Source organism: Microtus ochrogaster, chromosome 1, assembly GCF_000317375.1.
Source record: "Microtus ochrogaster isolate Prairie Vole_2 chromosome 1, MicOch1.0, whole genome shotgun sequence".
In the NCBI taxonomy this organism is placed as follows: Eukaryota; Metazoa; Chordata; class Mammalia; order Rodentia; family Cricetidae; genus Microtus; species Microtus ochrogaster.
Genome location: NC_022009.1, coordinates 108,450,473 through 108,462,436, shown reverse-complemented (window position 1 = coordinate 108,462,436; position 11,964 = coordinate 108,450,473).

Genomic DNA, 11,964 nt, shown 5'->3' with positions numbered 1-11,964 from the left:
CACATAGAAACATGGATTAGGAGGGAGGAATAATCTGGTTTAAGGCTTTTGGTCTCATCATACACCAGCATCTATCCAGATGGAGGGTGCTTGGGTATGCTTGATGCATTCCTCAAGGATATGTTGGTCAAGTGCTGAGCAAATGTTGACCACATATCCTAGGAAGACTTCTCTCTGTTGTTTGTCTTGCCCACCTTCTTCTTCTCCCCTGCTAAGCCTTTAGATTGGATTCCTAAAGCTAGCTCACAAGGTCTATTCCCTTATTTGGCCATTTACTCACTCCTGGGGATTATTACGAAGGTTTGACTACCAAAACAGCATGGTCCAGCAATCAAGAGTGGTTATTTGGCTACACTGGCTAACGTGTCCAGCCAGGACTTACCAAGTCATCCTAATACAGACTTTCCTTTTTCCCTAAAAAACTATTCCTGTAGAGACACCTCCTGTTGCCTCTGCCAGATCTAGAGACTGGCCCCTCCTACTTGTCCCTTTATGGTAATAATTTTTTTTTTTTTTGTGCCGACTATTTGGTGTCTGGGTGTCTTCTGTCCCAAATCCAGGTGGCAGGGGTAGGAAATGGGGCAGGGTGGGGAGACTCAGAGGTAGTGTGGAACATTCCCATTGAAATAGCTTAGTGGAAGGAATCTCATGTATGCGACTTTAAACAAACCAGGGTCTGCAAGAAATTGGCTGTAGTGTGCACAAATGAGCTCATAGGATTCTAAGGAAAGCCGTTTATAAGACCGCACAAGAGTATATTCTTGTTTGGTGTAGTTATCCTCCATGCCTTGTTCAATTCTGCCAGAGCTCCCACTTGCTCTCTCCCACTCCAGAGGCGTGGCTGTCTCTGTGTCTTTCAATGCGCCACTTCTATATCTTCATGTGTGTGTAGAAGCATTTATTCTTCCAATTGATCTCAGGCATGCAACTACCCGCAACTCCTCCCAGATCCTCTGTGCCCGCCCCCATAAAATACAAATACACAAATTATTAAAAAAAACATGTAGTCTACAAGCCAAATGTAGTACAACACAGGATACGATATAAAAATGATATTCAGCTGTACTAAACATCACATTTCAAAAATTCACATTCAGTTCTGAGTCATGATGTAAAAGGATCAGTGGGAGTTGACTCTGAGTATTTTTAACAGAAGATAATGAAAATGTAATCCATATTGACCCAAGAGACTATGGAAGAGCATTGTTTTCTGACTCCTATACTGAGGTATATATTTTTGTATGTAAAACTGCTTTACTGATGATTAACAAGGCCTATATTTATTAGCATGAATTTTTGAAGACTCTCAGTAAATACCTCAGTCTCATTTTGCAATTTTTTTTCTCCAGTTATTTACATTTCTAGAGAATCATTGTGTGGGGCAGTTTTCAATATTTTTAAAAAATTCCTGACAGCTTACTATTGATCCTTGACTTTTGACGTTGTGTTTAAACATATTCTTTGGCTTTGGAAAGGGAAGTTTAAATGATATTTGCACATTTTAATTCCTTCTAATAGCATTTTCTGTGTTTTTGTATTGTTCGTTGTTGACTTTCAAGACAGACTCAATTGATGTGTGTTTAGACAGGTTTGAGCTGATGTGCAATCGTCTCCTTGCTTCTCCAGGGGCACACAGTGTGCTCCTCAGATCACAACTTCCCAGACACGGGCCTTCCCTTCTGAGTCTCTGTCTGCTGTCCTCTAATTTTTTCAAAGCATAGCATGAGCACATCCGGGAGTGTAAACTAAACTCTTGTCATATTTGTTCTTTTCTCTAATTCTCCCAAGCAGAACAGCGATTTCCAGGAGAAATTCAGGCTTAGCCTTGTCAAGGAAACCTACAGATGAATGTGACATTTGATACAACAAGGGGGAGTTAAGGTAGAAGATAGATTTGGTTGCTGGTAAACAATACTTAAGTCGAGAGATTTTTGTGGGCTTTACTGATGAAATCACAATAGTCTTCAAATATTGGCAGCTTCTCCTTCTATCTTGCATCCCAAAACTGTGACGTTGAAGTTAGTTTTTCCTTCCTTCCTTCCTTCCTTCCTTCCTTCCTTCCTTCCTTCCTTCCTTTCTTCCTTCCTCTGTTCCTCCCTTTTTTCCTTTCTTCCTCTGTTCCTTCCTCCCCTCCCTCTCTCCCCTCCTTCCCTTTCTCCCTCCCACCCCTTGTCTCCCTCCCTTCCTCCTTCTCTTCCTCCTCCTCTCTCTCTTTCCTTCTCTTCATTTTTATATGTATGGGTGTCTTGCCAGCATGTACAGGATGTGTGTACCACTGTGTACCACTTACATGCAGTGTTCTCAGAGGGGAGACAAGGATGACCTAGGACTGGAGTTACAGACAGTTCTGAACCTCCATGTGGGTGCTGTAAATCAAACCCAGGACCCCTAGGAAAACATGCATTACACTTAATCACAGAGTCATCTCTGCAGTCCCAGCTCTTACTCCCATCTCTGTGCAAAATAAGGTGAGTGGCCTTGGAAGTGGACAAGCCAAGGACCCTGAATGTCCCCTATGACTTCAAAAAAGAAAAGGAAGCCTACAGGTTCATAGACGTTAGTCCCACAGTACTTACTGTAAACTTCTGATTCCAGAACATTTGAGATAATGAATTTGAATTGTTTTGGTTTTTGAATGTCCATTTATGGTGTTCTTCTAAGCAGCAATAGGAAGGTAGCACCCAGGTAACCCAGAATCACAGCAGAGTGGCTAGCTGGAGCAGAAGACGCAGGGGCCACAAGCTAGTAGATTGCCAAGAGGGCACTTGCCAAATTTCTGGTGGCTGAAAAGTACTGGGGCCACAGGTTTAGTAAGGATTCAAGACTTTTTTGAATGCCACCTCCAGTATCCCATCCGGAAGCTGAAGATAAAGAGCCAAAAGAAGTCTTGAGGCTTTGGCAGAAAAGGTAACATTATTCACTGTGCTCTGTCTATAATAATGAACACCACTGCAGAGAAAGAACACTCGGCTGGGCCATGCAAAGGACTTGCATCTGACCCTGGCTCTCTCTACTCTACTACAAGCATAAAAAGGCTGCACTGTGGGAAAACTATTAGTGAGGGAGGGGCACAGCTCAGAGGGCAAGGTGACAAAAGAAGACACTGAGCCATAATTACCCTATCACCACTCCAGGACACCAGCACAGCCACGGTGACTCAGAGGTAAGAGGCTGTAAGCAGGAGTGCTTGCAGAAGCCCAAAGAGAGGAGGTGAGGGATCAGAAATGAAAGACAGATTTGCCTGAGAGCGACACAGCAGGCAGGGAAGTAAACTCTGAAGAGGCGAGAATGAAAACAGTTCCCATTGACTTTGACGATCTGGATCAAACCTCAGAGAATCTGATGCCCGGTGGTTTGTTCCCAACAAATTTAAACACAGTGTAACTTGGAAATTAAGTTTTTTGGTGTGCTAGAATCAGTGGTGAACAAGGAAGCAAAATCACATTGCAACTCAACTCAGGGCACATGTCATTTCTCAGAAGATGATGGGTTCCGGAGATAGGCTACCTCTGCTAGCTTAAGGGCCCAAGGGTCTGGCCTGGTCTTAGTCACTGAGATAGCTTAGAGGTCTTTTGGGTGATTAGCACCTCTGGTCCTGGTTGTGAGAGCTTGGGGGAGGCTCTGGCTATAAGGATCGTTTAGATTATTAGCCACTTCTGGTCCTGGTTGTAGGAGCTTGATTTGGCCTGGCCCAGCAAATAATGCAGCTCACTGGGCTGTTGCTTAATCACACCCAGCTTTCTGGGTGGAAGAACAGGTTTTACATGTTTCCCTTTGAAAAGACAGTTTTGAGGCTCAACATTCCTGGTCTCCCTGCAAATCTGTGGGCACAAGGACCTTTGTACAGTGCTCCCAATATTCAGTCTTCTGATTCAGTATTTACCATGACATTCTGCTTTATAAACTAGGAAAGGGACCTTAAGAAATTCACAAAGATTAAAAGTCATACACAGCATATTTTCAAACCATAAATTAGAAATTAATAACAAAGTGATAGCTGAAAATTATCTCCAAAGTGAAAAAAGCAAATACTACATTTCCAAATAACATGTAAGTCAAAGAAAATCGCGGGAAATCAAGGCATGTTTTGAACTAAATGGGACACAGTTTATCCGTATGAATAGGCAGTAGTAGAAGAGCTCCCAGAGGAAGAAAGAGGAAGATGTGCAGGGTTAGAAATAGATGAGAAAAAGGTTGACACAAGCTGACTAGGCGGTGTGGGTGGTCAAGCCTGGAATCTATTTAAAAGTTGTTAATCTTCCACTTTCCGCATTAGAGTGAAGTTGGAGTCATCAACACGAATTCACAGAATATCCTTCAGGCAGGCACCTGCTGTGTACAACTACATGGGATGCTCAGATCTCAGAAAAATTATATCATTATTCGTGTTACCAACAGTACTCTGAGTTTTTAAAATTTCCTAATGGATTTTCTTTTCTTGGATTTTTCCGATACTCACTAAGGAAACAAAACTGCAGAATCTCCCTTATGTGATCAAGTCTATGTGATGTATATTACATATATTAGGATGAATAGGAAAGATAGTTTGTTTCCATATTTTATGGAAAGACACCAGAAAAGAAGAAGATAAGTTTTTTTGTCTTCAGAGATATTAACCCCTGAGTCCCTTTATGAAATCAGCAAAGTTTTAAAGGGGCTTAACACAAAAACCAGGGAAGTACAACAGGAGGTTGGAAGCAAAGACCAGTATCCTTGTTATCAACTATAGCAATGGGCTAGGCTCTGTGCTATGAAAACGCAACATGTTTGCATTTTCCCATGACAATGTTACCTTCTGACCTGCATGGAGAAACACAGTCCTGGGCACCTGGCAGATGTAAGCACCCTATGTCACTGACAACCTCTTTCCAGCCCCTATAGGAAAGGAAAAAGCAACTACAGCAGAAATCAGAATCAAGAAGGACACCACTTCCCAGTGAGCAGACAGCCTCACCATTGTGAAAATGTCTGCAGAGACACCACACCAGCAGAGCAGGACTTGAGGCCCAGAGCATGATTGGCAGAGTGGGGCCTGTTACAGGGAACCTGGCAGGAGAGCAGCTTAGCTGGCCAGGGCTTTGAATCTCACCCTTCCCGTGTATTGAAAGCAGTCAATGTCCTCTTATGGAGTCATCTGGTTAGCCAGGAGCTGACGGCCCTAGCATGGTGGGCACACACTTTCTCTGCAATATTGTACACACACAAACTCCACTGTTTTTGAAACTTGTTCCTGTTGTCACAAGTAGCTTCAAAAATTTTAACTTTCCAGTTAAGAGAAAAAAAAAATCATTACAGCTGTTAACTGAATGTCAACTGTGTTAAATAATTTTTATTTGTATTTGTATCAATTGTGAAAAATTACTTCTATTTGCATTTGAAAATAAAGCTTATGTTGTCTATCAGGAATAGGAAAGGACAATCAGGAATCTCTGAGCTATTTTAAATATAAAGCCTATATTTGTGATTTATAGTTGTGATGATTAAACATCCTTATCAACTTGACTGGCTTTGGAATCCCCTGGAAGACACACCTCTAGGTGTGTCTGTGAACATCTCCAAATACTTTTAACTGAGGAGGGAAACCCACCCTGAATGTTCATGGCAACTTCATATTGGTTGGGCGCTGTCCTAGGGTTTCTTTCGTCATGAGGAGACACCATGACCAAGGCAACTTTTATAAGGAAACATTTCATTGGGTTGGCTTACATTTCAGAGGTTCTTTCCATTATCATTGTGGTGGGACATGGTACTGGAGAGGTAGCTGAGTATTCTACATCTTGCCCAAACAACAGGAAGTGAACTGAGACACTGGGCATGGCTTGAGCATATATGAGACCTCAAAGCCTGCCTCTGGAGTGACACACTTCCTCCAACCAAACCACACCTACTCCAGAAGGGCCACACCTTCTAATAGTGCCATTCCCTCCATTGCCTTTCCAAACACTGGGGTGCAGATTGAATTAGAAGGGAGGAAAAAAGAAAAATAGAAAGGGATGCTAGAAGCTAGCTGTCCTCACCTCCTGGCGCAATCTAACCAAACGCCTCAAGATCTTAACTCCAATTCCATGCCTTCTTGGCTCTGTGAGCTCACACAGACCCCTCCTCCCTTAAATTGCTTTTTGTCCTGTTTTTTGCCCCAGCCACAAGAGAATTAACTCATGCAGTAGGAATAGAAAACCATCATTAAAATATTGAGACTATTTTAGTTGCATGTTTTATAAAATTATCAATTATTAATCATTGAAATTACTCTAAAATCGAACATTATGTCATCACAATTCAATATATCCAGGAAACACGACAGGCTCACACCAACCTCGGTGTGCAGGGAGGCCATGATTCCAAGGTTTACCCCTGCAAGAAGCAGAGAGTTACAACCTTCTCCACAGGCCTTGATATGAGGCATGAGAAGAAGAGCTGGTTTAGAGTACTGGTTTGTAAAGCGTGATGATAGAAAGATTGGCAGAGATACATCTGGCAGCCCGTGACAGTGCACAAGTCAGGACCCACTGACTCAGTAAAAATCTTTGAGAGTGGCTGGGAAAGCTGTGTGCTAACGGGGGGTGGGGGGGTGCAGGGAGGAGGTGTCCAGAACTGTTTACCTCAGGTCGTGCTTGAGCAATAGGGATCTTGGCATAGACACCTTGTGTCAGAGCTTAAATGTGTCTCCAAAGCTTATGCTGAAAAGTAGCCCTAAAAGTAAGTGAGTGAGACTTGGGGGTGCTGCCCTTCAAATGATTCGATGCTGTTACTTATGGGAGTGGTAACGGCACTCTGAGGATATCCTCAGAGGAGGGTCTTGATGAAAGGGTTCAGCAGCCCCCTTCCTGACCTTGCTACATGTGCTCTTGCCTCTTTACCTTCTGCCATAGGAGACAGATGTATGTATACATTTCAGCCTTTGACTTCTGGCCTCCAGAACTATAAGGTAAAATAAAAAACAAAAACAAATCAAACAAACAAAAAAACCCAGAATTTATTTTTTTAAAAAAAAAATATCCCCCAAATGACAAACAAACAGACAAACAGACTTTACACATAATTCCAGGTGTTCCTTCACAGCCTTGTGACCTAAACAACAATGCCCATGTTGGCACAGGCTGTCTTCTGGTGTGACAACATCTGGATTGCTTCTCTGTCCTTCCTTAGCCTTGGGAACATTAGTCCAATGAGAGCTAGCTGTCCTGTAATGTCCAAACCAAGTCAGGCTGAAGAATCAATGCCCCAGGGGCACTGTACCCAGGTAGGTTCTGCGCAGGGGGCCGAGGTGGAGGATCAGGGTAAATCGACAAGGGCACCATTGAGTCTCAGGTCATAGAAAGCAGAGGAGAATCAAGGAGGACCCTCTGGCAACATGGTGGTCTGGTCATGCTGCAAGTCCTTAACTTAAGGGACAGCACAGAGAGTGACCAGCACTCCAGATGTTCTGTGCAGGAGAAAGGCAGGGGAAGAAGTGTGTTCACAGAGGATCAGAGCTTAGGACAGAATACTGAAACACACTTGATTTAGAAGAAGATGTTAATTCACCATGCACGTGTCATCATGGCCAATTACCAACCAGCTGACTTAGAATTCTTGCCAAGCGGGACTGTTTTCTGCTGTGCAAACATCTGCACAGTTCTCTAGGCAAGCTTCCTGACAAATCAGTACAAGATGAAATATTGCAATTACCTAAACAGGGTAATCTGGAGTAGCTCATTATTTTATTATTGAGAAAATATTTTTAGAATAAAAGAGAGTTATTCTGAACTTCCTTTAAAATAGCCTGCTGAGGACTTGCAGAAATACCTTTGCAGCCAGAGACATTGCAGTGGCAAATGAAGACCACAAGGGGGAAGTAGAAGCACACAGCTTGCCCTTGTATCATGGACAAGATTTTTGTCCACAGGGAACTCCTCCTCTGCAAACCAATCAGAAAAACATCAAAACATTAGCACACTTATTTTCATTTTGTTTACCTCCATTTACATTTCTTACATGACGACTTACAAAGACTGTGATTCTGGAGTATTGTTCAATTAACGAGTTCAACTTAATCTCATTGTCTTTTAGGTTCACGAAAGCAGATTTCAACATCCAATCTCAGGAACGTGGGTTGCTCAGTGACAGATTGCGCACACTGTTCAATCTCCCCGAAAAGTTTGAAAAAATACACAAAATTAGCTGTCACCACAACAGCGACCAGACAGCATCCTTTTGAAAGGATGCTTCACTTTTAGAAAGGCTTTCATTTTTTTTTTAAAGTCATGGTGCAGAAAACCTATTGTGCTGGTATTTAGCTACTTACTTTGGAATAAAATTCCTTAAATTATAGAAAGAATAAAAACTCAAGATCAAAATGATTTTTCTCTGTATCCTGATTTCATTTCGATGACTAAGTTGGGTTTTTTTTTGTTTGTTTTTTGTTTTTGTTTTTGTTTTTTTTTTTGTACAGTCTGGAAACATTTAACAATGTTTTTGAGTAAGACCCCTGCTTGCCATTCTACACAGAGCACCACACATCACACACCGTGGCTGTCTGCAGTCCCAGCTCTACAGCAGGACTGTGCCTCTGTTCCAGCTGTCTTCAGCCTCTTTTTAGTCAGATTCTATCTTGGTTAGGGTCCCACAACTAAAGAGTCCATTAATGGCTCCATTAATGGCTGGCGAGGTGACAGAATTCATGCCTGGTATACATAGGGCCTTAAACTGAATCCTCAGCAACTCTTAAAACAAAACAAAATAAAATAAGGCATTCACGTTTTGTCAGTGCAGTTACTGCAAATAGCCATGGAGTCCCAGGTCAGGCCTTGTCCTCTGTTTTGCTGGCGTGACTCAGAGAGTATTCTGGAGCAGCTTCCTCCCCTAAAATGTCTTCTGGGCTTGAGTGCAATGCAGCATCATGACCCTTCCTTCAGATGACACTCAAAAAACCAGTCTCCCAACTCCCTGCCATTGCCTACTTAGCCCTGTAATCCACAGCTGGGTAGGAACTTCAAGTTTGACCCTTCCAGCTCTAGGTCTGCATTAGGGTTTAAACTTACTGTGAAAGTTTCAATTCTTGGTGTCTATTTTTTTTTTTGTTCTCAGTTTTTTATGAAACCCAAATAGAAATAGGGACAAATATAACTTCATACAATGGCCAGCCACATCATTCATAATAATAAAATATCATGTAAAATTGGAGATTTTGAAATTTGAGTGTTTATTTGAGGAGCATATTAGGTGATCTCAATTCTGTGAAGCTATCATCAAATCTCCATGTCAATGGGAGAGAGATGTTTCATTCAGGGCTGTCTTAGCTGGGATTTCTATTACTGCGAAGAGATACAATGACCATGGCAACTCTTATGAAGGAAAAACATTTAATTAGGGTGGCTTATATTTCCAGAGGTTTAGCCCATTATCATGGCGTGACATGGTGGCGTGCAGGCAGACATGTGCTGGGGAAGGAACTGAGAGTTCTGCATCTTAACCTGCAAGCAACAGGGAGTGGTCTCAGACACTGGGTGGTATTTTGGCCATATATGAGACCCCAAAGCCCACCTTCACAGTGACACACTTCCTCCAACAAGGCCATATCAGGGGCCAACCTCGACAAAAAATACCTTTCTCCAGAGTGGAGGCATGAGAATTTAGAAAGAATTCAGTAAAGAATATGGAGACACAAATGAAAATATTAAAATGCAGAAACATATAAGATAGTCTCAGGAGGGAATTTTTCAGTGAGTACTGAAAATTTGCCTGTGTTTAATTTCCAACCTGGTTAATACATCCCTGACCCCAAAAGGTAGGAGTAAAACAGAAGACCGCATTAACATACAAATTGAACGTCATGGGCACATTCATCACTCCTGCCCTAGAGCAAACACTCTGTAGGCAAAGCACTCCCTGGGTGGGATGCCACACTATTTCCAGTAATGGTAAGCAAGCAAACAGATAATATGTTGTGCTATGCATACTTTTTTTTGTTGTTTTTTTTTCGAGACAGGGTTTCTCTGTAGCTTTGGAGACTGTCCTGGAACTAACTCTGTAGACCAGGCTGGTCTCGAACTCACAAAGCTATGCCTGTCTCTGCCTCCCACGTGCTGGGATTAAAGGCATGCACCACCACTGCCCGGCAAATACTTCAATGGCTAATATATCTCCTTATTAAAGGAATAGAGGGTCACCAGGGCTGGCAATGCCCACCTGTGAATTTGTCTAGAGTATTCAGCTGTATCAAAATCTAAGTTTGTCCTATCAAACATAAAACTCAAGAATTCATTGCTAGTGTCAAACTTTCCTTAGACAAGTTCTAACCATTTTCTAATCATTAACATCTCATAGTGAACGAAAACATTAACAGATCAATACCATAAGATGATTTAACAGGTCAATACCATGACACAACTTAACAAATCATGATTCTCTTAAATCCATTCTAACCAAAAGACAAAAGATTTTTGTAATGGGAAGAGTCCAAATGCAATGCTGTTTTTAATCAACTCTCCCAGTCTCTGAGCAGCAGAAAAACCCTTAGGCTACCCTCCTCATATCTGAAAAGGGCTTTCAGTTCTTCTTCCCCTGAGCAGGAAAATTGAGATCTCAGTCCTCGGGTTCCCTTGACTCATTGGCCATCTGAGTTCTGTGTTTCTAGTCCTGCTTTAAAGTAAACAGGATTCAGACTGCAGTAAGTTGCAGCAAGGTCTGGAAGCAACCCAGCGTCCTGCTGTGCAGAATGGCATCCTCTGTGTAGAATGGTGGCAGCAGGTCCTGTGTATCAGGCATTTCTCTCCATGGGGTCAAGTAAGCAGTAAGCGGGACCATAGACTTTCATTTCGACTCCTCCATGGGGCGTTAGCAGTTACTATGTCCTCCAGTCTGGTGTTCTGCTGGATACATTGAACCAGGCGTTCTGGAAGCCATCTTGCTTGATCCTCATCCTGTGACTAAACACAGACATATCCTCAATCCCAAATAAATACAGGTTTGGGACTTTTCCATTTTCCAGTGCAAGGGTCTCTCCACCTTGCTTTAGCAAAGGTCACTTTTGTGCCATTTTGCCATAATCTGTCTGCCGCTGATCGCTCATTGACATTCATATTCAAGAAGTTTAATGTAAACAGCACATGATTTAAGGCTTATGTGGCATTTGAGAATATAATTCTCCTGATATTATCTTTTGAAGTTGTGTCTTTAAGGAGCTATGAGCACACTCCACAATTCCTTGACCTTGAGGATTATAAGAAATACAGGTCTTATGTTCAATATTCCATTGGGCACAAAATTGCTGAAACGCTTTATTGACATATCAGGATCCATTATCCATCTTTATTATTTTGGAGGTTCCCATATAGAGAAGCATTTTAAGCAATGAGTTATTACATGCTTGCAGCTTCCTGAGTTTGTGCAGTGGCCATTAAGAATCCTGAATATGTATTGACTGTCACAAGCACATACCTCAAATTTTCAAACTCTGAGACCTGAGTAACATCCATTTGCCTTATGTGATGAGGAAGTAGTCCTTGGAGATTTAGCCCCAAAGACGGTACAGGTAAATATTGTGGGCACATCTCACATTGTTTAACAATTTGGCGAGCAGCATCCCTTATTAATTTAAATTGCTTTCGTAAACTTAGACTATTTTGATGATGCAAAGCATGTAACTGCTCAGCAAGCTCAACCTGTGATAGAGTGATTATTTTTGTAAGTTTATCAGCTAAAGCATTACCTTCAGCTAATGATCCAGGAAGATTTGAATGTGCTCTGACATGTCCCACAAAACATGGTAGCTTTCTTTGTTGTATGGCCTCTTGAATCTGTTGGAATAGCATCTTAACTTGCTTATTGCTAGTCCCAATATAAGGGATGGTCTCTAGGACCTGAAGAGCAGTAAAAATATATTGGCTGTCAGTATATAGATTAAAAGCTTCATTTGCAAAATGTTGAAACACTACAGCCACAGCTCACAGCTCAACTATCTGAGCTGAGTCTGGTTCTTTC